The following is a 26,143-nucleotide window of genomic DNA, read 5'->3' as shown; positions in this document are numbered from 1 at the left end:
GACCTGAGGGCAGCCCTGGGACACGGTCGGTCGGGACTTCCTGTCTTGGGAGCTGGCAGGACGACCAGGGTCATGACACCCAGACACTATGACAATGCCCTGCCTTGCCCTCATCCACACGTCCTTCTCAAAGTTCTGGGCCCCTCATTCCCCCCACAAATCCCCAAACAGAAGCACCGAAGGTCATGCGATTTGCCCAGAAAGACCTGGCCAGTTTAGGGTGAGAGCCGAGATGGCTGTGGGGCCTCGGGGCGTGGGGGTGGTTCTCTGCATCTCTGAGCCGCAGTTTCCTGACCTGTCTTAGGGGTGCTAGGTGGGCTGCCCCCCACGCCCAGTCTTCCCTGCTCTTTCTGCTGAGCTGGGTCCAGTCCCCACACATGGGCAGGACCCCACGGCACAGCAGGAGTCACCCACTTCCATCCTCAGTCCTCACCCGCCCCAGACCAGTCGGCCTCTGGGAGCGACTTACCAGAGACCAGGCGGAGTCCGAGAGGGAGTGGGTCAGAACCTCCGGGGAGTGTTTCCGCGTCCTGACCGGGCCACTAGACCATGCCCCTGGAAGAGAATAGCGACAGACAGGTCACGTGGACTGTGACGACCTGGCCCGGACCCCGTGCCCCTCCCTCTGGTTGCTTCTGTGGTGCCTGCTGGGGGATCACAGCTTTTGCAAGTGCCATGCTAAATACAGAAATCCCTGGCTCCCAGCCTCCAGCCAGCCGCCGTGGACAGGGGCACATGCTCAGGGCCACTGTACCCCAGCGGGAGGGAAGCCCACGGCATTGACAGAAGCCCCAAGGTGAGATGCTGGCCACCCTTCGAGTGAGGTCGCCAGTTACTACAAAACTGGCATGGAAACTAAGCGTGGCTGGGTCCTCTGTGGTCTACAGACTTATTCAAATCCCAACAGCATTGTCACTTGGGGCCATCACAGATGCACAGCCTCCATCCTCACCCAGCACTCTGTACCCTGCACCCAGGGCCGTTACAAGGGTTCAGTGGAATCATGCACACCCAGGCCCGGCACCCACTGCTGCCCTCTTCAGGATCCCTCCAGCCTCCACGGTTTCTTGCCTGGCATACCCGGGTTGGCGCCTCATCACCCAACCTCCTCCTTGAGGTCCATATTGCCCCCAGCAAGCCTCCTAGGCCCCGCGCAAGGCACACACTAGGTGCTCAGGAAAAGGTCCGGACGCGTCACCTGACATTCAGCCAGAAGCTCACAAAACCACCCAGACACTGAGAAGGAAAATTTGCACTGCCAGTGTCCAGGTGCCCAGCCACTGCCACCCTCAACCCTCACCGCCAGCTCTGGCACAAGCGTTCCAAGCACCCTTCATGTAGCGTGAACTCAGGACGGGCCCACCTCCCTCTTCTCTGCCTGCTCCCCAGGCACGGATTGGTGACCCCTCCTCTATGAACCTGCAGCCTCTGGTACCTATGTGTATTACCAGTGTGGAGGCCGACAGCTCCATACAACCAGGCTCCTTGCTAAAAGCTGTCTATGCATTTGTACTCATTATCCAATGTAATCCACACAGCAGCCCTGGGAGACCGGGAAAAACGGAGGCTTATAGGAGCTAATTACCTGCAAGATCATGTGTCTTCTAAGGGGCAGAGCCAGGATGGAATCCCGACAGTCGCTTCACCTGACAGCCCATTTCTCTTCCGTATCTACCGCACACTCCCTAATTACTTTCTCCTAGTACAAGGTTCTCTCCCTCATAGCAATGATCCCGCTTTACAAACACCCACTAGACCAAGTGGCTTGTTCACCCTAGAACACCCAGCCTCAGCACAGTGCTGCATGCCAGTGGGGCTCCCCTCGCTCCTACATAATGGGGGCGCTGCACCTCTCCCCTCCTTCCACCTCCCACCAACCCACCCCACTGACTGTGAGCTCCACAAGGTCAGGAAATCGTCCGTTTCATGTCTGTGCATGCAGAGCCTGGACACAGCAGGCGCTCAATAAATAATGGTTGACAAATGAATGCTCCCAAGATGCATCACATGTGATTGGAAATAGGGCATATCTTGCTCAGAGTTAAATTTCTACCATTTCCCAAATATAGAATTTTGTAGGCCAATTATGGAATGTAAACTCACTGCTAGAATTCAAGACCTGACAAAGTCATGCATCTTCCCACCAGAAATTCTCACTGCAAGGTCACTATGCTTTTAAGATAGTTGTGTGTGTGTGTGTGTGTGTGTGTGTGTTTTAAAGACAGATTTTAGGTTGGACCCCATGGTTCACGCCTGTAATCCCAGCACTCTGGGAAGCTGAGGCAGGTGGATTGCTTGACTCCAGGAGTTCGAGACCACCCTGGGCAACATCACGAAATGCCATCTCTACTAAAAATACAAAAAATTAGCGAGTATGGTGGTGCACGCCTGTAGTCCCAGCTACATGGGAGGCTGAGGTTGGAAGATCACCTGGGCCTGGAAGGCAGAGGTTGCAGTGAGCCGAGATCGCACCACTGCACTCCAGCTTGGGTGACAGAGTGAAATGTTGTCTCAAAAAAATAAAATAAAATAAAAGATTTTAATTTTTAGGTCTTCCCAACAAAATTGAGCAGAAAGTTCCCATATACCCTTTGCAGCACTCCCGGCCACAGCCTTTTCCACGATCCACATCCCCTGCCAGAGTGGGTCATTTGTTACAACTGAGGGACCTGCATTGACCATCATCACCTCCTAGGTCCACAGTTCACGTTAGGGTTCACTCTTGGTGTGGGCCACTCCGTGGGCTTTGACAAACGTGTACCAATGCGTACCCACCGTTACAGCATCACATAGCGCGGGCTCACTGCCCTAAAGCTCCTCTGTGCTCTCCGCCTTGCTCCATATTTTCCCATGGCGTTTTCAAATCGATGATCTCAGCCAATTTATCCAACAGCTCCGTGCGCTCTGCTCTGACACTCAGAGAAATCAAGACCTGGAGAGGGTCAAGAGCTCTCCATGAGGAGAAACCCCGTAATGGAGCCAGCAGCAGAATGTACCAGTTCCTCATTTCATCATCCTCCTCCAACCGGCCGCGGCAGAGAGCTCATTCTCAACCGTTTATGGAGAAGGAAAGAGACTCCAGGACACCAGCCCAGGTCACACTCAGCTAAGTAGGGGGTGGGGTACCCCAAACACAAATCCCCAAACCCATGCTCTGTTCTTTTCAGCTGCTCTGGTTAATTAAAAGGTTTTTTTTTTATTTTCATTTGTTTGTTTTTCGGGAGACAGGGTTGTCACCCAGGCTGGAGTGCACAATCAAAGCTCACTGCAGCCTCGACCTCCCAGGCTCAAACAATCCTCCAGCCTCAGCCTCCCAAGTAACTGGGACTACAGGTGCATCCCAATCTATTTTTTTTTTTTTTTTCATTTTTAGTAGAGATGAAATCTTACTACATTTTCCAGGCTGGTCTCAAATTCCTGGGCTCAAGCCATCTGCCTGCCTTGGCCTCCCTAAGTACTGGGATTACAGGTGTGAGCCACCATGCCCGGCCTAACGGGGATTTTTAAGAGGTCATGGAATGCAGTGAGTAAGCACCCTCCTGGGGTAGGAGGGACCTCTGCATGCCCCCAGCTGGAGCAGGTGAGCGCAAATCTGCCGGCACACTCAGCAAGCACACCCAGTCACCACACTGAGGTCCCTCACTATCTGGCTACAAAGTCCCCACTGTCTCCAGCCTCCTGGGAGCAGCCCTGCCTGGCCAGCACTCTCAGTGATCAGCTCCACAGAGGCATCTTCCCTCTGTCCCCACCGACAGCCAGGCCAGCTGACGGGGAAATGCTGGATGCTGGGAGGGTGGAGAGGAAGTGGTGGTTCCAGGTTGGCCTGTGCCTTGGGCACATCCTGTGACCTCTGCCATTTCCAATTTCCCCATCTGCAACAAAGTGGGTGAGTTGGACTCCGCAGAGCAGGCCCAGCCAGCTCTGACACCAGGCTTCCTAGCAGGAGGGGGGGTCTGCTATTCCAGAGACCTCGAAGGCACTGGCTCCCAGGCTGCTTGGGAACACTCCATTAACTCGAATTGCAAATTTCCTCCTAGCTCTATCTCTAAGCCACAGGGGCTCCCTGGCCACCAGCTTCCCAGTGACAGATAGAGATTACAGTCATTGCTCGAGACAGAATCAAGTAGCAGAAGTCATTACGCAGAAATAATTATGTTGAGTTATGTCTGGTTGCTCTTGATTTCCGTCTAGTGATTGTCTTACAAATGGCCATGCCTTTTCCTCTAGAAAAGCAAAATGCAGAGGCCTGGGTAATTCATACAGACCTGCTGGGCACAGATCTACTGCTCCAAATTCCTGCCAGCTGGGGTGCCGCACCCTAGGGTAGGGTGCTCTGTGCTGCCCTTTGGCTGAGCGCTTGGGAGAGAGGAGGTTAGAAGACGAAAGCCCCGAGGGGACATCCGAACTCCCCAACTAGGAGTCAGAGCCCTTTACGCACACACTTTTCCTGGGGTCCTTCCGACCCTACCTCCCCCAGCCCTTTGTTCATGTCAGGCCTTAGGCCCCTCTCTGAGTCTCTGGAGAAAGGCTGCGGGAGGCGGCAAGGTCAGGGCTGCATGGCTGGACTGTCTGGAATCAAAATCTGGCTGAACTATTTCCTATTTCCTAGCAGTGTGACCTTGACCTGTTATCTCACCTCTCCCTGCATCCATTTCCCCATTTGTAAAATGGAGATGACAATAGTACTACCTAGCTCATCAAGTTTTTGTAAAGATTAAATGAGCTAATGCACAATAAATGCTTGCTGCATAGAAAGAACTCAATAAACGTCAACTGTGACTGAAAGAGCAGGGAGAGGCCTGCAAAATCTAAGCCAAGTAGAAAGACATGAACTACCAGAACCGTCTCAAGAAAGAGACAATTTGAAAGACTTAGAACAAGTGAAGAGATTGAATTAGTAATGGAAACACTATCCACAAAGAAAAGCCCTGGCCAAATAGCTTCACTACTGAACTCTACACACAGTTAAGGAATACCAATTCTTGGCCAGGTGTGGTGGCTCACACCTGCAACCCCAGCCCTAAGGGAGGCCAAGGTGGGAGGATCGCTTGAGCCCAGCACTGCGAGACCAGCTTGGGCAACATAGTGAGACCTCATTGCTACTAACTAAATAAATTAACTAGGCATGGTGGTGCATGCGTGTAGTCCCAGCTACTCAGGAGGCTGAGGCAGAAGGATCACTTGAGCCCAAGAGTTCAAGGCTACCATGAGCTATGGTCATGCCACTGCATTCCCGCCCAAGGGATGGATCGAGACCATGTCTTAAGAAACAACAACAGGCCGGGCGCGGTGGCTCAAGCCTGTAATCCCAGCACTTTGGGAGGCCGAGACGGGTGGATCACGAGGTCAGGAGATCGAGACTATCCTGGCTAACACGGTGAAACTCCGTCTCTACTAAAAAATACAAAAAACTAGCCGGGCGAGGTGGCGGGCGCCTGTAGTCCCAGCTACTCGGGAGGCTGAGGCAGGAGAATGGCGTGAACCCGGGAGGCGGAGCTGAGATCCGGCCACTGTACTCCAGCCCGGGCGGCAGAGCGAGACTCCGTCTCGAAAAAAAAAAAAAAAAAAAGAAACAACAGCAAAACCTCAAAAATATAATGAAAGACGCCAGACACAAAAGGACAAATGTGGTATGATTCCATCTATATAAAATGTCCAGGACAGAGACAGAAAGTAGATTCGTAGTTTCTTGGGGCTGGCGGAAGAGGGGATGGGGAAAGAGGGGTTAGCCGGTAAAGGGCACAGATTTCCTTTTGGAGTGATGAAAGCACTCTGAAGTTGACTGTGGTGACAGTTGCACGTACATGAGAATATACTAAAAATCACTAAATTGTATACTTTACATTGTATACTTTAAATGGGTAAATGGTAGGGTATGTGAATTACATTTCCACAAAGCTGATTTTTTAAAAAAATAAATAAATAAAAAGGAATCTAAGTCAATATCCTCCTACTCCTCTATGCCAGCAGACAGGAGAGCAAAGAGCAGTCACAAGAGCGAGGGGACAGAGTGTAGAGTTTTCAGGCCTTGCAAGCCAGGGGACATAACAGGTCTTAGTGCTTATCACCCCTTACAGAGACGAAGGGATGGACAGGTACCAACTCAGCTGACCACAAACCCCCCTGGCAGCCTCAAATCCAGGACTGGGCCCCAAGGAAGGTGCTGAAGCTGAGCTATAAAACTGCCTTGGAGAACTCCCCAGCAGACACTGCAAACCCAGGCCGAGTGCCCACCATGTGTGCTAGGTACAGGGACAGGGTCCCCACCTTTGAGAAGGCCATGGCCCACTGGGGTTCAAGCAGATGAGTGCTGGGCATCGGGTGGGCAGTCACACATACGCTCTTAAGATCTCTCTGCCTTCAAGAAGGTGATCCAGTCCACTGAAGGTGGTGCCGGACCCCAGGCCCTCAGGAATATTCATGTTCTGTAAGGAGTTTCCACTGGAGGAACTCTCAGTTCAACTCCAGAAACAGCCCAGGCTGCCACCCTGGGCATTACAGGTCACAGTGTAAGCAGGTTATGGTTCCGGGGCCGTTTCTGGGGTCAGTCCCTCCCTCTTGGCCCAGTCCCGGAGCGGGGGGAGGTTCGGTGCCCATTTCCCTCGCTGGCTGGTCTTTGGGAAAGGGTGCTGGAAAAGCTTCTTCCTCCCAGTATCCAACCTCTTGCCCAGGCGCAGGCTTCACGTGCTCACTGGGACCTGCAGAAAATCAGAAATGGCCTCTCCTGCTTGCTCACAGCAGGCAAATGTGTGCTCAAGAGATGACAAATTATTTTAATATATTCTGAAATCCAACATAATTACAAAGCAAAGTCCCTTAGGGAGAAAAAATTATAATGGGGTCTGAAGTCAAAGATGGATGGTTTTGGATTATGACTATTTCAGAGGTGACTAATTCCACTGTGGCCCCCAGGTGATAAGCACAGTTGCTCCAAGAATGCTGTCAACAGACGTTTTGCAGTGACTTCTCTTCATAGAGGCATTTTCTTCCATTGTTCAATTCAAGAAACTGAGTTACAAAGAAGCCTACATGTCCTGCAGAGACCACCAGGGTGGGCTGTGGTCTGAGACCAGACCCAGAGCACAGGGTGGAAGCCAAGACGTCCACATGAGACCATCCAGGTTGCAAGCTTCACACAGGTGAAGGTCTGGAGAAAGCACCAAACACCTGAGCCACGAGTGGTCGTGACTAGTGCCCAGCACCAAACCCCTGGTTCCTGGGGCACCGGGCACCGGCTGGCAGGGATCCCTGACTTCCAGAGAATGCGCAATGTCTTACTGTAGGCTTCTGCTGCCACTCCCACCACCAGGGCATTTGAGCTTTTGTCATGTAATAAAAGGAATCTACTGTCTATGACCACTTTGAAACACTGGCATATTTACGAAAGGTGTCCACACATGTGCCCCGTGAAGCAGCAGTTCACCTCCTTCACGTATGTCCAACAGAAAGAGGGACACATGTCCACCAAAAGCACGTGCAGGAACACTCAGAGCTGCATAACTTGCCCAGCCCCATCCTGGAAACAATCCAAGCATCCATGTGCATTCCATGGGCAAAGAAACTGGAGTGTAGTCACACAGAGCCCCATAAAGCAATGAGAATGAACCTCATGCCCCACACAACAGATGCATCTCACAACCGCAGGGATGAGTGAAGAAGCCAGACGCAAATGCTTACTTACATAATGTGTCTTCGTCCAGGCCGTTCTAACAAATTACCATAGACTGGGTGGCTTTGATGACAGACATTTACCTCTTACAGTTCTGGGGGCTGGAAGTCCAGGATCAAGGAGCCAGCATAGTCGGATTCTGGGGAGGGCTCTCTTCTTGGTATACAGATGGCTCCTGATCATGTAGGGCAGGTGAGCCCCAAAATGGGGCTCAGCCCAGGAGGGTTCTTGGCTTCACCCAGGAAATAATTCAAGGGTGAGCTGGTGGTGTTAGCAACTTTTACTGAAGCAGCCGTGGACAGCAGCAGCAGAGGGACTGTTCCCTGCGGGGCAGGGCTACCCCACAGGCAGTGTGCCCAGAGCAGCAGCTTGGAGGCAGCACTGCAGATTTATTTCCACTTTTAATTACATGCAAATTAGGGGATGGATTATGCAGAAATTTCTAGGAAAAGGGTGGTAATTTCCAGGTCATCAGATGATTGCCAAGGAAAGGAGCAGTGACTTCCGGGTATTGCCATGGCAGTGGCAAACTGACATGGCACACTGGTGGGCACGTCTTAGGGAAGGCTGTTTCTACCCTGGCCCTGTTTTAGCTAGTCTGCAATTTGGTCTGGTGTCTGAGTCCTGCCTCTGGAGTCCAGTCCCACCTCCCACCTCACCTTCTCGTTATATACTTGCCTGGTAGACAGCAGAGGCAGGTCTGGCTCGTGTCCTCTTCCTATAAGGGCACTAATGACTGAATTACCTCCCAAAGGTAATTTGGGAGGTGAGAACATCCTACTTGGAGTGAGGGTCTCAGCACGGTAATTTGGGGGCACACACACAACGGGTCCACAGTACACACCAAGATGCTGCAGCAACCTGGACTCCTAAACACCGACGAGGTACTCACAGCCGCTGCTGGTGACAAAGACAGGGCTTCCCAGTAACAGACGAGGTCAGCGGGGAGTGGGGCTTGGGAACTGGGGATGGAGTTTATATTTTATTTTAAGCACAATTGTTGTAGGAGAACTTTGAAAACCAGACAGTGCTACAAAAATACCAGGCAGCAGGGACAGAAATCGTAGGCGTCCCTGGACCTGGGGGCAGTAGAGGCAGAAGGGAGACCGTGAGACCTGCAGTCCCTCCCAGCGATGGGAGTGGGGTGGGCACAGGTCGCCTCTAAACATGCTGTGTTGTCTTGAGACTGAAACTTGTTTGTTCACTCATGACCTTCCATAAGCAGGAAGGAAAATAAAACAGCTCGATGCTCACTAACAGAATTCTGGAACCTCCCGAGCCCAGTCACTGCCACCCTCACCATGGCTCCCAGGCGCCACTGACCTTCTTCTCAGGCAGCGTCAGAGCTGCTGAGGCACCTCCTATTCTGGAAGGAGGAAGATAAAACAAACCTTTGCCAACATCAGGAACAGTGAGGCAGTCATAGGGAAAATGCCGATGGCCCCAGGGAGGCGGGAAGAATAAATCTGCTCCCAATCCAGCCCTTTCTATTTGGGGAGCCTCCTGCCCTCAGACACGCCAACTGTCTGCTCTCTCTCAGCCAGACAACGAGCCTCTGACCTACTCAGGAGACCTTAGAACCCTAGGCCAGAAGCCTCCAATTGTCCCCTGGAGGCCGAGGGTCCCATGGGGGTCCTGCAAGTGCAGGGAAGAAAAGCATCCAGGCCTCCCTCTACCCCAGCATGGCCATTCACCTGCCAAACACATAGACCTCCACCTGTGATTTCACTGGCAAGAAAAATGGTCAACTGCAAAGAAGGAGAAAAGAAAGAAAGAAAAAAAAAAACATCCATCTTGCCCAACCCTTCCATTGTGCGGTTGAGCAAACAGGCCCTGAGAAGCATGGTCTTACTTACGCGCCCAGGGCCAGGTATGGCCAGCTACCACTCCAGGTGCTGTCATTTGCTGGGCAGAGATGCAAAGATTCAGGCATCGGAAGAAATGTCCCTTGCAGGTGTTCAGACCACAAGTCACCTTTCAGCTGTTGGTCAGTGTCACACGAGTCGGGGCCCAAGCCTCTCTGAGTACCACTGTCAAACTTTCTACAGTTGTGTTCATAATGATACCAGAAGGGCAAGAGGAAGGACTGACAGGAACACAGTTTGGAACCAGGGTCAGTATCGCTTGCTTACCAGCATGGGGCCACACTGTCTGTGGTGAGGCTGTCCCTATGCCCACCTGGATGGCTCAGAAACAGCAGGTACCCAGAGCACCAGGAATGCTGTGGGGGTGACAGGGTGGGGGATACACCGAGCGCCTCTCCACGTGGATGTGCCCCACAGCAGGCTGGAGCCAGACTCCAATGTGCCACCGCGTGGCCCTGGGCCAGTCACCCCTCCTCCAGGACTGCTTCCTCCACGGTACCATGGGCATCCCACCGCTCCTCCATGCCCTCTCTGAGGAGGCCATGAGGCTGGCACAAGGAGGTGGATTCACACAGGGCCACTCTTTGGACTTACGGTCCTTAACGCAGAAGGCTGAATGTGGCATTTACAGGTCCCCCTCAGGAGCCCTTGATGGCCACACCGTGTCCCACCTGCTCCTCATGGGTGCTGGACAGGTACAGACCATCCCCCCATCTGCAGATGAGAAACGGGCTCCGAGCCACTTGCCCCGGGCGACACAGCCACCAGCACTGCACCAGGAACCACACTCGGGCCCGCCTGGCCTGCAAGCCCTGCTTCTCCCACTGGTCACTCCCCGGGCACTGTGCTCTGCCTTCTAGCGAGGCCAGAGACCAAACCTCACCCAAAGAGCAATAAGGGAGTGAGGAAAGCAGCCCCAGTGAGTCATTGCAGTGAAATTAAGCAATGCCATGCAAGGCAGTGCAGGGGGAGGGTGGGGCCTGAGGTGGGTCCGTGGAGAGGTGGAAGGGGTCCAGGCAGCGGCACTGGCCGGGGGGTGGGGGCGGTGCTCCAGCTGGCCATCTGCAGTGTGGTCTCCTCCGAGCCCTCGTCACTGACAACAACCTCTTGCAGCTCCCCCAGCCTGCAGACCTTTGTGGTTTGGCATCCAAAGCCCCTGACACCCACCTGAGGCCTCAATCTCACCCAGTGGGCAGATTAAAGATGCCAAAAATCCTGAGACTCTCCCACGCTGCCATCTCACAGCCCTCCCCCGCCCCCTCACTCCCCGAGCCCTGGGCCACCTGGGAGGGCCTACCTGTAACCTGGGGCGGGGTCTTGCTCCCCACATCAAAGCCCCTGCCCTGCCCTGGCAGACTCTCAATAAAAAGCCCCTGCCCTGCCCGGGCAGACTCTCAATAAACACGTAAATGATTTTACAGACCCACTCAGTGCTGAAACAACAAAAGAATAAACAGTAAATGAATGAGTCAGTGAGTAGGCAGCTCAGAGCACGGAGCCATGCAAGAGAGGCCGGGGAGGAAGGACCAAGCCCATTCACGGAGGGCTTTGGATATTGAATTCAGGCTGCATTTGGCAACAGGGAGCCATGGTGGGCTCTTGAGCAATGGACCCAGAGGATCAACACGGTGGCCCGGGCAGGATGGAAGGCATGTGTCGAAACTGACGTCAGGGAGGCCCTGAGGAGGTGAGGGAGCAACCTAGGTTGGGCAGCGGCTGGCCCATGTGAAAGTCTGAGACGTTCAAGAGCGACTGTGACGTTATGTGGCTCAGCTTGTTGCATGCAAGTCCTGCTGTGTTATCGACATTAATATCCTAATTGCCAGACCACTCTAAAACCCACGGCCAGCACGTGCTCAGTGGCCAGGCTTCCCAAACAGGCAGAGCAGGAAGAAAAGCCCCCAGTGTGGAGAGGCTCTGGACACCCCTGACACGAGGCCAACAAATCAGCAGCCAGGAACCAGGCATCCAGGGCAGTGGGGGATTAAGCCAAATTCTCCTGCTGGAACCACTTAATCAGGAGCCTACAGAACATGCGGGAGCTCGGCTGCAGTGTCTATGGTGAAGGAATAAGTCATCTGAAAACAGAAATCAATTATTCATTCCCCACAAATGAGCAGCCTCTGGGTTCCCACAGCAGCCATTGCGCCACAAACATCCAAAAGGTTCGGCAAATCCTATTAGTGACACCACTCAGCCAAGCAAACACCAGATTCTGCCATCACCCATGTAGACAGCTCGCCTTGATCTCCTCTACAGCTTCTCATTCTGCAACTGCAAATGAAATCAGCCCAGCACATTGGATGAAAAAATCACAGCCCAGCCCGGCCTCAGAGAGAAGCAGCAAGTGTCCGCACCCAAGGAACTTGGATCACTAAGCCTCCCTGCCAGGGCAGCAAGCTTGGAGCAGGTGCTTGCTAGAATGCAGGTTCCTGGACCCTGTCCCACACAGCCTCTGGGGGTTCAGCCCTGGACACTGCATTCCTGACAAGTGACCGGGAGCTGAAGTCACCAGTAGGAAGAACTGGGGTCCTAGAGTCACCCAGGGATGTAAGCACAGCAGGCCAGCCTCACACCTAAGGCCACACACTGGGTGGCCTTAGGTCCGATTCTCAGTCTCTCCAGGCCCAGAGTCTGGGAGGGGCTGATGGGAAGACAGCAAGGACCACCACACAGCTGCTCACGCACATGTGCACTCAGCGGAGGCCACTCACAGTGGGGTCTTCCTGTCACCTCTATCTTTTTTTTCTTTTTTTGAGATGGAGTCTTGCTCTATCGCTAGGCTGGAGTGCAGTGGCGCGATCTCGGCTCACTGCAACCTTCGCCTGCCAGGTTCAATCGATTCTTCTGCCTCAACCTCACGAGTAGCTGGGATTACAGGTGCGCGCCACCATGCCCAGTTAATTTTTGTATTTTTAATAGAGACAGGGTTTCACCATATTGGCCAGGGTGGTCTTGATCTCGACCTCGTGATCCGCCCGCCTCGGCCTCCCAGTGTTAGGATTACAGGCATGAGCCACCGCGCCCGACCTGTTGCCTCTATCTTTATTTTCCCATCTTTGGTTTCAGTCTGCTCAGCTCACTTTACAATCAGAAAGAGAAGTCTCGAGGCTTTTCTTTAAAAGTGCCAGCCCCGGCTGCCACTGTGCTGTTTGCTCTGCCTAGAACACTCCCTAACTCCCCAGTGAACTGCTCTTCCTTCAGACCCCAGCTCAGGGTCCCTCCCTAGGGAAGCCCCTGAAACTCCCGGCCGCTGGCTTTTATAGCACTGAGCACCTCCCCTTCATCCCACCCTGCCACTGAGATTCCACTTTTCTGGGATTTGCAGATTAGCATCTGTAGCGCCACGGGGGAGGGGGCCTTGCCCCAGTGCCCAGCACAGCACCTGGCACCAAGCAAGCATGACAGTTTGTGGAGGACAGTAGTGAGTGTGAGCAAGGGGACACCAGAGATGGTAGCCTGGGCTCCCCTCTCTCCCCTGGGTAGGTGCCCAAAACCCTTCCCTCTGGACACTCATCCCACGGGGCTGTGTGGAGGTGGTTCTCTCCCTCCACCCCTCTGCCCCCACAGGGGGAGTTTTGCAAGAACACCCCTGGCAGCCCCCATCCCACTCCTAGAGAGGGAGGCGGCTTATCTGATATGACTGAAGAAAGAAATGACTTTCCAGCCAGGCTGCCACCTCCCCAACCCTGTCCCCACCCTGAGGGCAGAGGTCTGGGGTTCTGTTGTCTGCCTAGGATTGGGAAGTTTATTTTAAAGGGTGGGGCAAGTATTAGGATGCTGATTCTTGGCATGGAACAAGCTTGCCAATCCAGAGCCACCAGCAAAAGGTGTGTGTATGTGTGTGTGTGTGTACGTGTGTACGCATGTGTAATTATATGTATACACATATAATTTAGTGACTTCAACCTGAGCGATTTTCCCGGGGACATTTGGCAATGTCTGGAGACATTTTTGGTTATTACAACTGGGGAGTCGAGGGGACTCACCTACTAGCATCTTACGGGTAGGGTCAAGGATACTGCTAAACACCCCACAATACACAGGACAGCCCCCTCTTCCCCGCACACACCAAAGAATTATGCTGCTCCAAATGTCAACAGTGCCGAGGTGAGGAGACTCGACAAATATATTCCCCTCTTGGTCACCCCTTAGATTTACCTTTTTTTTTTTTTTTCCAGAAAGGGTCTCACTCAGGTCTGGGCGTGGTGGCTCACACTTGTAATCCCAGCACTTTGGCAGGCCGAAGTGGGCAGATCACTTGAGGCCAGGAGTTTGAGACCAGCCTGGCCAACATAGTGAAACCCAGTCTCTACTAAAAATACAAAAATTAGCTGGGTGTGGTGGCGGGTGCCTATAATCCCAGCTACTTCGCAGGCTGAGGCATGAGAGTTGCTTGAACTTGGGAGGTGGAGGTTGCAGTGAGCTGAGATAGCGCCACTGCACTCCAGCCTGGGCGACAGAGCAAGATGTGGCCTCAAAAAAAAGGGGGGTGGGTCTCAGTCTGTCACCCAGGCTGGAGCATAGTGGCACGATCTTGGCTCACTACAGCCTCGACCTCTTGGGCTCAAGTGATCCTCCTACCTCAGCCTCCTGAGTAGCTGGGACCACAGGCACACGACACCATGCCAGGCTAATTTTGTTTACTTCTTGTAGAGACAAGGTCTTACTGCATTGCCCAGGCTGGTCAGGAACTCCTGTGCTCAAGTGATCCTCCTGCCTCAGCCTCCCAAAGTGCTGGGATGACAGACATGAGCCACTGCGGCCCGGCCAGATTCACCTTTTAACTAGTTGCAGGCTCTAGTGGTAAGGGGTGTGCGGATTAAACCATGCCTCATTCCCAGAGGAGTCAAAGGTGCTGCAGGGTGTCCTGTACACCCCTGCCCTGGAAAGCAGTGCACAAGTGAGCCACCACTCCTCTCCTGTTCTTCAACAGGAAGGAGCTCGAGGAAACGCAGCTTCGAGTGCTCAGGAAAAGGGCTGAGTGCCCTGTGGTGTGGCTGGGCAGAAACAGGAAGGTGTGCAGCCTTCATGGCTGGTTTGCTGTGGAGAGCACACTCCCACACTCAGCAGCTGCAGCCGGGCCCGGGAGGTCTCCACCGGTCCCGCACGGGAGCAGGGAGCGGGTGGTGCATGCGGCTTCTCGTCCAGAACCCAACAGAGCTGTTTTGTTCCTGCCTCTACTCTAGCTGACTTGCTTGGGATGCGTGGCCCTCCACGCAGCGCTTTGCATGTGGCCATTTCTTTTCTTTTCTTTTTTTTTTTTTTTTTAATTAATGAACTTTATTTTTTAGAACCGTTTGGTTCACAGCAAAATTGCATGAAAAGCACAGAGTTCTCTACATACCTCCTGCCTTCCCTACTACCGGGGTGGCTGTTTGTTACAACTGATGAACCCGCCTTGCCTCTTCACACGTCATTATCACCTAAGTTCGCAGGTGACAGTAGGACTCGCTGCTGGTGCTGTATATTCTATGGGTTTGACAACTGTGCAATGACATGGCTCCATCACTACAGGATCCTACAGAGCAGTTTCACTGCCTCAAAAACGTTCTGTGTTCTGCCTGTTCCTCCCTCCCTCCTAACCCCTAGGAACCACTGATCTTTTTATTATCTCCATAGCTTTGCCTTTCCCAGGATATCACAGAGTCGCAATCCTCCATAGGCATAGCTTTTTCCGATTGGCTTCTCTCACCTACTCATATGCAGATGAGTTCCCCCATATCTTTTCACGGCTTGCTAGCTCAGTTCTTCTTAGTGCTTCTAATATGCCATTGTCTGGATGCACCACAGCTAATTTATCCATTCACCCACTGAAGGACACCTTCGCTGCCTGCAAGTTTCGGCTGTTATGAATAATTATGAATAAAGCCGCTATAAACACCCATGTGCAGGTTTCTGTGTGGACATAAGTTTTTTTAACTCCTCTGGGCAAATATCAAGGAGCACGATTGTTAGATCACAGGGTAAAAGTGTGTTTAGCTTTCTAAGAATCTGTCAAACTGTCTTCCAAGGTGGCTGTACTGTTTTGTGTTCCCACCAGCAGTGAGTGAGGGTTCCTGTGGCTTCACGTCCTCCCTCACGTTTGGTGCTGAGTGTCCTGGATTTGGGCCATTCTCATCGTGTTTGCTTTCATTTACAATACACCCTGACAGCCATTTGTTTTTTAGCCATATTGACTTTAAGATCACACAGGACCAATCTTTACTGTGAACCAAAGTTCAAAATGTCCCATCAGGGATCCCAAATGACATTATGTTCTGGTGGCACAGAGAACCTGGGCAGGAGGTGATATAAAGGGAGGATACCCCAAGTTGCCCAGAAGACAGGCTGACAAACACTGTCCCTGTAGTCCTGCCTGATGTGACAGCGCCCAGTCTACACAGGACACGAACATCTCCACGCAGTGCACATTACAGTCCAGAAGGAGCATCACATCCACTTTGTCACTTAATGCCTGGAAACCCAGACCTGAGGCGGGAGGAGACTTGCTGGAGCCACACAGCGGGAAGGGAGCCTCAAGGTCCTTGTGCAGAACGTCGGCTGGGGCTCAGCAGACCCACGTCTCTATTGTTCAAAGCAAAACATGACATCCTTGCGGAATCCTTTAAGGAGCTCAGATGCCTCCTTGGTTAGACTAAGGGCCTATCCAGTATTTCACAGATACATGCATCTGCCGGGTAGTGAGCACCTCAGGGGCACCTGGACACCTCAGACCGGGCCATCAGGCATCCTGGGGCCCCACTCTGCCCACCAGCCCCCATGAGAACTCAGGGGCTGCCTCCACCCTGCACATCCAGAGGACCCAGGCCATCAAGATCCCCAGCGGTTCCCACACTTGAACTTTCTCATCAGGGTAGTGGGCTGGTCTTCACGCTGGAACAGAAGTCTCATTTAGGCACTCTTTCACTCATTCAAAACATTCTTAATTGGACTCCTTCTATGTGCCAGGCACCGTCCTAAGTGTTACAGATGCAACAGAGAACAAGAGTGATTCCTGTTTTCAAGGAACCCGCAGTGTGATAAGTGTCCAGGAGACTTCGTGGCCAATGACATGTGCCATAGGTGAGTGAGTGCAGGATGCCAGGGGAGTCTGAAGAAGGGCCTCCAGCCCCATCTGGAATCTGGGAAGGCTTCCCAGAGGAAGTGACATCTAAACAGAGAATTGAAGAGTGAATAATAGTCACGCAGAGAGAGAGAAAATGGGGAGGGGTGGGTTGTAGGGAGCAACCCTGCTATGGACTTTACAAGAAGCTCCTACACCCAGTCAGTAGCCGCCCAGCCCTACAGAAAGGTGGCCCTCTGTGGACACACCATGGAGGCCATTGGGTGGTGACAGTCAGCACCCCCAGCTTTCTAGGCCTGAATGGGTCACAGCTGCGGAGGCCTTTGGCCCAGAGCCAGAAGGCTTGCCCCAGCAGACTGGTCTGGCTGGAAACATCCCAATTCAACAACACAAGCAGCACACACCCACCCACACCCCTGCCCCAGCACACCCTCCATAAATAGTCCCCGGATCTCGTGGGCCCCGGTGTGCCCACTAAGATGGGGGCTGAGCCCACAGGACATACATGTGGCTTATTTACCAACCTGCCCATCCACTTCCTCACTACCCAGAGCACAGAAGCTGCTGTCTCCAGACCAAGCGAACCTTGCACACTTCTGACTGACAGCTGGATTTGTTTTTCTTCATTGTACATCTACTGTGGCCAAGGGAAAAGCTGCCCGACAATTGCACAACATGCTCAGTCTGCAACTCTGAGCCGCAGGTACTCGTGCCATTAAATCTGTACAGAGCTTTTCTGAAGTGGTTCTAATTCCTGCCTGGACCTCCAGGTGGACTCGGGTCAGGGAGTTCACCCTCCCTAACAAGAGGGCATGCCTGACTTGGGAGAGCTTTGTCCAAAGTACCCGTGGTTGGGCCACTCCTGATTCCAGCTGAGGGGGGCTGCAGTACAGCCAGCGTGAACAGACTAAGAAACAGCCACAAGTTCCGAGTGTGCACTCAAGCCTCTCCAATCTTATTTTCTCCCACACCTGCACTCTCATGAATGGACGACTCTAAACTTAAACCACAGTGCAAAGCTTGCCTTTAACCCTGTGAAATTTTATCTTATTTTCAGCTCCTCTTTTCAAGTGACCAGAGCCTCTGGAATTTAATAGCATTCCAGTTTTGCATCCTTAGCCAATCTGATGTACATACCAGGGCTTATAAAGCAGATGGTGGAATTGCTGGCATGGTTAAGGCAAAGCCTATTGAGAGACATCCAGTGGTCATGGTCATCCCATCACTCAAGGCCTTGGAGGCTGGGCCATCGGACCGTCTGCAGAGCCATCTAACTGTACCACTGCTCAGCTCCCATTGCAGAAGGGTCAGCCGCGGCCATAGCTCCTGCCCATAGCCCAGCTCAGCCAACCAAGAAAAGGAGCCAGGCCTGTCCCCTTCCACGTCCGTCCACCCTCAGGAGCCCCATGGGCCACTCCCAGAAGGCATGGGTGGTGCCAGGAGGCACCACCCATGGGGTGCCACAAACACATTCCCTCCAAAGTAACTTCCACAAGCAACACCTCGCTCATCCTCACAATTTTTCTGGGAAACCAGTCGTGAGGGATATTTACAAACAGAAAGAGGGAGGCACAGGTTTTTGGAAAGCTGCAAGGCTGGACTTCAAATGTAATCTTCGGAATCACGCACTGGCCCAGGTGGACAAATTTTTATATTTTTAGTAAAGATGGGGTTTCCCCATGTTGGCCAGACTGGTCCCGAACTCCTGACCTCAGGTGATCTGCCCGTCTTGGCCTCACAAGATCGGGTGCAGCCGATCACAAATATTTTTAATGACACAAGAAATGAATGATATGTGGAAAGAAAGAAAAAGCGGGACCTGAAACAAATACATAGCATGACTGAATTACAGCATGGGTCTGTCCGCCTCGCTGTAAATGAATACTGACGAGAAGAAATGGACCCATATGTCTGCTGTGATGATCTCTGAATTGTTTCTGTATTTTCCACATTTTCTACCATGAGGATTTAACATCTATAACCCGCTCAGGTGCCCAGCAAATGGCAGCCTCTCTCCAGTCCCTCCCCAAAACATGCAGTGTGGCCATGGACTGAATGGCTGTCTGTGCTCACTCCTCAAATGTGTACACAGACGCCCTAACCCTGAAGGTGATGGTGGTAGGAGGTGGGGCCTTTGGAAAGTAATTAGGTTGCAGTGAGGTCAGGAGAGCGAGGTCCCATGATGGTATTAGTGTCCTTGTAAGAGGAGTTAGAGACTAGAGCTTGCTCTCATTCCACAGGAGGACACAGAGAAAAAAGCCACCTGCAAAGTAGGAAGAGCTCTCCTCAGAACCTGACCATGTGGATGCCCTGATCTAGACCTCCCGCCTCCAGAGCTGAGTATGCGTCTGTGTTTAGGCGGCCCAGTCCATGGAGCTTTGTTATGGCAGCAGGCGAGGGCTGAGGCAAGTACCCTCCTTTATCGGGACAGGAAGTAAAACTAACAGCTGCAACCAAATCTCTCTGGCCCTGCACAAGCCTTGAAAATGTTAACTGTATGTGCAAATGAGTCTCACACTTCCCTTCAAAGCAGTCAAAAAAAAAAAAAACAAAAAACTTGAAACCACCTTTCTCTACTTTTTCTTGGGCAAGGTAGCTGCAGAGTCCTGACTCTGGAAGATGGCAGAGAATTCAGATGCTGGCACCATCCTTAGATTCCCACCATGTTCTAAACCCCATCAAGAACCTTAAACCCAGACAAGTTACCCTAGAAGAGCCCGTGTCATCCCGTCCTCCAATGTCCAGCCTGTCTTGAGGTCACAGGACTAGAAATTACCACCTTGGTCCGTTAAGACCTTCAGTCCAAAGTCAAAACGCCTCCCGGCCTCAACCGTGCCCTCAACCAGCATCTTCGCCGCCTCCAACCCTCCTTCCTTGCACTCCCTGAAATGCCCTCCCCGTGCCTGCACCATGTCCTCGGTGGCCTGCCACCCTTGAATGCCCTCTCCTGTGCCTGGCCCCCTCGGTGGCTTACCACCCTGCAGGGATTCTGGATGTCCCTTGATGTTTCTGTGTTCACTGTTCACACTGGACTCAGTTCCTCAACAGAACACCCTCATAATGCTTTGTATCTCGGTGCCTGGCCAGGGGCTGCCCTCAGAGTGGATGCTCAGCCAGGGCTGCTCAGGAGGTGCCAGTGTGTGGAGGTGGGCAGGACACAGGAGCCAGGGGGAGGAGGGGGCTACCAAGAGACAGCAGGGGGCTTCAGAGGTGGCAGGGGCCCTGTCCACAGAGGGTGGAAGAATGTGTGCGGGCAGACAGTGCCTGAAAGGATGGGAATGGGGGTGTGGTTGTGACACTCAGATGGCAGCAGGTGGGCACAGCAGGTGCCCACGGTGAGAGTTGATGACTGCACCAGTGTCCACCGGTGTCCACAGAGCTGAGAAGCTGGCAGAATGCCAGTTAAATTCGCAAGTACTGTCCAGACATCTGTCCAGGTAAAGCGCTGCTGGTGTAAAGCAACGGAAAAGTACAGTCGGGGGCCTGGCTCGGGGGCAAGGGTGTGTTTGCTGGGGCTCCGCTCAGCTGCCTTCTACCTGCCATTCGGGGTGGTACTACCTGCGTAGCAGCCTCCTCACACCTTTCAACAGCGCTTTCTAGAGGGATGCAGCCTCAGCACTGAACAGCAGGGTGCTCATTAAAGAAGTTATGGTGCACACCCAGGAACAGAGTGCTGCCTTCAAGTTTGGGCCACAAGGGATGATTTTAATAACACAGGACAACATATCTGATTAATTATTATGTTAAACAGGTTACAATACAGTATGTAAAAATATTCCGTTTATGGCAAACTTAAATAAAATATGCATTTTGTGATAGTCAAGAGATATAAAGGCTGGGCACCGTGGCTCACACCTGTTATCCCAACACTTTGGGAGGCCGAGATGGGCAGATCACTTGAGGTCAGGAGCTCAAGACCAGCCTGGCTAACATGGTAAAACCCCATCTCTACTAAAAATATAAAAATTAACCAGGTATGGTGATGCACACTTGTAATCCCAGCTACCTGGGAGGCTGAGGCGGGAGGATTTCTTCAACCCAGGAGGTGGAAGTTGCAGTGAGCCGAGATCGTGCCACTGCACTGCAGCTTGGGTGAGTGAGACCCAGTCTCAAAAAAAAAAAAAAAAAAGGATTTTTTTTTTTTTGTAAAGTCAAGTTTATTAAGGTGTACTTTACACACAATCAAATTCATCCTTTGTAAGTGTACAGGTCACTAAGTTTTGATAAATGTGTAACCACCAACATAACAATTTCAGCACAAGACTGAAATCTTTTAAAATTATGTTAATAAATGGCTATGGCTAACATGTTAGTCTGTTTGCATTACTACAAAGGAATACCTGAGACTGGGGAATTTATAAAGAAAAGTGTCTTAATTGGCTCACAGTTCTGCAGACTGTACAGGAAGCGCGGTGCCAGCATCTGCTTCTGGTGGAGCTTACAATCATGGTGGGAGGCGATGGGGAGCCAACATGTCACATGGCAAGAGCGGGAACAAAAGAATAGGGAGGTGACACACTCTTTTAATCGACCACATTGCTCACTCATCACCAAGGGGATGGCCCAAGCCATTCATAAGGAATCTGCCCCCCCGCCAATCCAATCACCTCCCACCAGGCCCCTCCTGCAATGCTGGGGACCACATTTCAACATGGACTTGGAGGGGACACGCATCCAAACCACACCAGCTAATATAATTATTTATTGTCTCTGCAGCTACTCTCTTGAATTATTTCATTAATTTGAGAGTTTGTCAGTCGATTCCTTTGGGCAGTATGGGAGCCAGCACCTGCTGAGTGCCTTCATGCGTAAGGGGCTATCATAGGGCTGCGTTTGGTTTCACTTCTTCCTCCAACTCTCAGAGAAAGGTATGATCCCTGTCCCTGTTGTATAGTGAGAAAACTAAAGTCTGGAAGTTAAGCACCCTGTCCCAGGTCACACAGCTGCTAAGAGGATGATCTGGGGCTCAAATCGATGTCAATTCTGACTTCAGAGTTTATGTTATCTCAACACACCACACTGCAAACAACATCACCATAATTTGTGTTCTTGGCTAACCGCTTTTCTTCGAGCTTCCTAAAGGACATGAAATGGGAGTAGTGGTCATACCTGTGCCTCCTGGCCCCCCTCCCCCATGGCTCTGATGCACAGGGAGCTGTTGCTCCATAGCTGAGGGCCCCAGGAAAGCCCCGAGGCCTGGGAGGGGCCACTGAGTGTTCAGGTGGGAGAGGCTCCTTCGTCAGCCCTGTCCTGCCTGGTGAATTCTAGGGAAGAACAAAGTGTTGCTAAATGGAAAAAAAACAAAAAAACAGGTTGTAAAATAGTAGATAAGGAATGATCTCACTTACAGAATTATATCTATAGGAATATGCATCCAGCCAGGGCCTGCTGGGGCAGGGCACGCTGTACTCCAAAATGTTACCTCTCCCGACAGGACTGTGAGTAGAAATGCTTTCCTCCCCTTCCCCACCTCTTTTCTGTGACTTTCTATTATTTCTTCCCTAAAGACAGCTGACTATGGGAGAGGTCTTCAACTCCCCTCCAGGCTCCCAGCTGCCTGCCAAGGCCTACTCCTCTGCGGCTGGCCCAGGGAATTCTTCCATGACACAGCCCACCGCCCGTCTCTTCCTCCTTCTGTCCAGTCAGTATTTTAAGGCACCTATTCTCTGGGTGAAGAAGGACAAGTGGTCTGGTCCCAGGGAGTCCTCCACTCTGGTGGAGGACATGTCCACAGCCAACATCAGCTAACAACAATCAACAAAAAAGATGATGTCAGGCAGGGCTGCGGCTGAAAGGCAGTGATTAGGGTGCCTCCTCCACGCCATGGGGTGGAACTGCCGCCTGCACTCTGAGTCCCCCCTGCTGGTGCCTAATTCAATCCCAGGCCCTTTCCAAGAAGCCTTTTCAGAACCACATGCTGTATTTGAATTAAACACACCTGTGTCTGTCTCCCTGTATTTCTGGAGGGCAAGGTCTGGCTCCACTGCACTTCTTGCCCTGTACCCCACACGGGTTCCCTTGCCCTCCACCGCACCTCTTGCCCTGTACCCTGCTGGACCGTCAGCTCTCTGAGGGCTGGCTCGGTCTCCTTGCATCCTGAAGAGGAACAGCTGTCACTGTAATCCTTAAAGACCACAGCAAAAACAAGAATGGTCAACATGAAATCCTGTAACACAGGTGCCAATACTGCTGCAAACCCACCAAAAGACCAGAAGGCTGCACACCACTGTGAGACAGCGTGAGAAGGCGACCATCAGTGACTTTTTTTTTTTTTTGTCCTGTATTTTGACAATTTTCTGATATGTTCTTATGTAACTCTTATAATTAAAATAAGTGTTTCATGCAATTCGTTGTCCCCAGGGCTCTGGCGTTCTGTCCCACTGACCTCGAGGAGGACTCAGATGAGACTGGGGATTCAAGACAGGGGACTTAGAACACCCTGAAGGAAGGAGCCTGCAGCACCTGGAGCACTTCAGGCAGCAGAAGCCACAGCCGCTGCCTGTGGGGAAGCAGGTGGGCCGGGCCAGGCCACCCGAGCTCCAGGGCCAGTCAGCCATGAGACTAGGGGATTGAGGACTTGGCCAGGACGGACTTTCCTAGAGGCCCAAGGGATAAAAACAGACCTCATGGCCAGGTGCGGTGGCTCATGCCTGTAATCCCAGCACTTTGGGAGGCCAAGGTGGGTGGATCACGAGGTCAGGAGATCGAGACCATCGTGGCTAACACGGTGAAACCCTGTCTCTACTAAAAATCCAAAAAATTAGCCGGGCGTGGTGGTGGGTACCTGTAGTCCTGGCTACTTGGGATGCTGAGGCAGGAGAATGGCGAGAACCCTGGAGGCGGAGCTTGCAGTGAGCCGAGATGAAGCCACTGCACTCCAGCCTGGGCGACTGAGCGAGACTCCGTCTCAAAAAAAAAAAAAACAGACCTCATGACCCAAATGCATCATAAAGTCAACCCCACAGGAGCCCCTGTGATGGCTGGGTTGTCTCACCCAGAAGTTCCCAAGGGCCCGGAGTTCCAAAGATTTGACCTCAATAAGATCCTTGGGGCTAAAGTGGACAGGTTCCAGTGTGGGGGCTGAGTCTCCCACTGCATGAAGATGGCATAAACCTCTGGGGGTGGTGCTGGTAGCGTGGGCTGGGCTGCTGTGGGGGACCTGTCTGGTTCCAGAAGGCTGAGGACCAGGTGAGAGGGGGCAGCTGCTCGAGGCTGGATGGTGGAGGCTGAGGGACCCCAGCACCTCAAGAATAGAGAAGCCTTTCATTCTTTCCTTAGAATTCTGAAACTTTAAAAAACAAAACAAAACAAAACCTCAGCCCAGGGGACAATGTGTCTGATATCATCTATCCTGAGATCTGCTCAGCACCCAATCTCCAGTTTCTAGGAACATTTCTGTCAGTCGTCACTTTCAGTGACTTTAAATTTTAATTTTTCTATTATCGAGTCGGATGATCTGATGATGCCAATGCTTCCGGGCCTCTGTGACCCCCTCGTGTCTCACTCATGGAGAAGCAGCACGCCATCATGAACTGGGACTTGCTGGGGGTCCAGGCCCTGCCCCTCCCTCTGTTCCAAGCCTCAGTTTCCCCATCTGCCTCTCATCCCAAGCAAGGGATCTTACCACCTCCCTCGCCTCTGAGTCCCACTGGCCCAAATGCTCGCCCAAAGCCACTCTCCTTCCCAGAGCATCCTCTCCCTCTTCTTGGCCCATGTAGTTACAGAAACCCAACTCATCCCTCCTGCTGCTCCAGGAAAACCCCAGCCCTGGGTCGCAGCTCTCAGGCTGTTGCTCTCACCCGCCCTGCACAGCCATGTGGCTGAGCCTCAGAACGCTAGCCAGGGCTCAGGCCAGCTTGGAGGAGAGCCAGGCAGTGCCTGTGTGTGAGGCTCCCTCTCTCGGGTCCCTTGTAGGGCTGATCCCTCCCTCTGGGAACAGGAGGGGCTAAAGTCATGGAGGCCAGAAGAGGGGCTTTAGAGGCAGGAGGGAGGCCACAGTCCCGGGACCCGGAGCCTGGCCACCTTCTCCAGAACTGGCCACAGTTTTTGGGCCAGGGAGTTGGCTCCTTACACACCCACAGGCTCCAGATCCTGTCCTTGGGGCAGGAAACAGGAGCAGCTGTCACTGTCTCCACAGGTGACGCCCTTCTGAGGAGCAGCACAGGTGTGCTCTGGCCATGGCTGACAGAGACCATTGGGACCCACGCCACCCTCCGGGCAGGTGGGGAGGAAGAGCTCTCCAGGCTGATCTCAGCTGTTACGGGAAGGCTGCAGCTGGACCCTGCCTTGGTGACGCCACTTGCCCCACTGTGTCACAGTCATATGCTCGCCTGTTTGCCTCCTTGATCCAACTGGGAGTTCCTGGGGGCATTATGCCTTACCCATCAATGTGTCCACTGCGTTGGACACAGTATCTGGGACATAATAGGTGCTCTGTAATTGACAGAAGGCATGGAGTGGGTGTTCCATACACTCCTATGACTCAAGTGGGGCCCCCATGAGGCTTCTCCCACCGACATCCCTCCTCCCCTACCTTAGACGCACAGCCCAGGGCACCATCCAGCTTCCTCGCCATGGCTCAGGACCTGGAGATGCGATTTTTCTGATCTTTAGCCCCAGTTGAGGAATGACCAGAAATAAAGCAACACTAAAACCGGACCAGATGGTGAAAAGCGCTGGACTGATATATATTCACTGTGCACCCAACGTGTAAGTAACGTGTTTGGCTTTCAAATAAGACAAAGACGACCATTGTGTGTATTCCTTCATCTGCAAAAATAATCAGGGCAAACAAAAGAAAGGATGTGAAACACCCTCTAAGAAGGAGAGAAACAGCCGAGGCGCCGGCGGGCCTGGAGGAGGCAGCTGGGCCTGCTGGCTTAAGGCTCCTGCACAGAGCCAAGCCGTGACCTGAAGCCAGTGAGCAGCAGAAAACCCCCCAGACAAAGCCAGACCTCCCCAAGGGCCCACATCCCTCCCTCTCCTCCATGGCAGTGAGATTCCTGGAGCACACCAAGCCCAGGGACCTTTCCGGGCAGGCCCAGGTCCAGTGCCTGGCTGACACTCACGTGGCCTCCTCTGGGAGGTGAATGGGGAATCTAAGAAGGAGGAGGAGTTTGGAATGGAAGGCAAGGGGAAGGCTACCCTGGGAACAAAGGCAACAGTGTTGACTGGCGTCGGGGAGACAGACATGGTGTCGTCTCCAAATTGTCCACTCTTCCCACTGACTGACCGCTCACTGCAACAGGACACAGGGCTCTACAGGACCCCCAGGTCACAGTCAAGGCAGGGCCACACTGGGGGCTTCCTTCCCAGGTGGGGCTATCCAGTCAGAGACCACCCCACCCCACCCCATCCCCTGGGCCTGCACCTGGGGCCTCGAAGCCCAGGTGAAACTCTGCTTTCAGAGGAGACAGAGAAGCACAAGGTGAACAGGGCGGATGATTTAGGAAAAGCTCTTCTTGGAGAAGAGCCAGAACAGGGTCAAAGACGGGGGGCAGGTGTGGACAGAAGCCTGGCTTGTCCACTCGGTTCTGGGGGCAC

At 52.7% G+C, this 26,143-nt stretch overlaps 1 protein-coding gene across 2 annotated transcripts in view; it reads right to left on the bottom strand.

The window, feature by feature from the left end:
* The window catches only part of HPCAL1 (hippocalcin like 1), a 125,570-nt gene that overhangs the window by 28,563 nt on the left and 70,864 nt on the right, over positions 1 to 26,143 (bottom strand). For both annotated transcript variants that reach the window (XM_017853802.1, XM_017853809.1), the window contains exon 2: positions 470 to 555. The gene's annotated coding sequence lies outside the window, so the exon portion shown is untranslated. The remainder of the gene's footprint in view (positions 1 to 469; positions 556 to 26,143) is intronic.

This window comes from Rhinopithecus bieti, unplaced genomic scaffold (assembly GCF_001698545.2).
Source record: "Rhinopithecus bieti isolate Rb0 unplaced genomic scaffold, ASM169854v2 scaffold_1530, whole genome shotgun sequence".
NCBI classification, from domain to species: Eukaryota; Metazoa; Chordata; class Mammalia; order Primates; family Cercopithecidae; genus Rhinopithecus; species Rhinopithecus bieti.
Note: the sequence above shows the minus strand (reverse complement) of the source record. Positions and strands in the feature narration are given on the sequence as shown.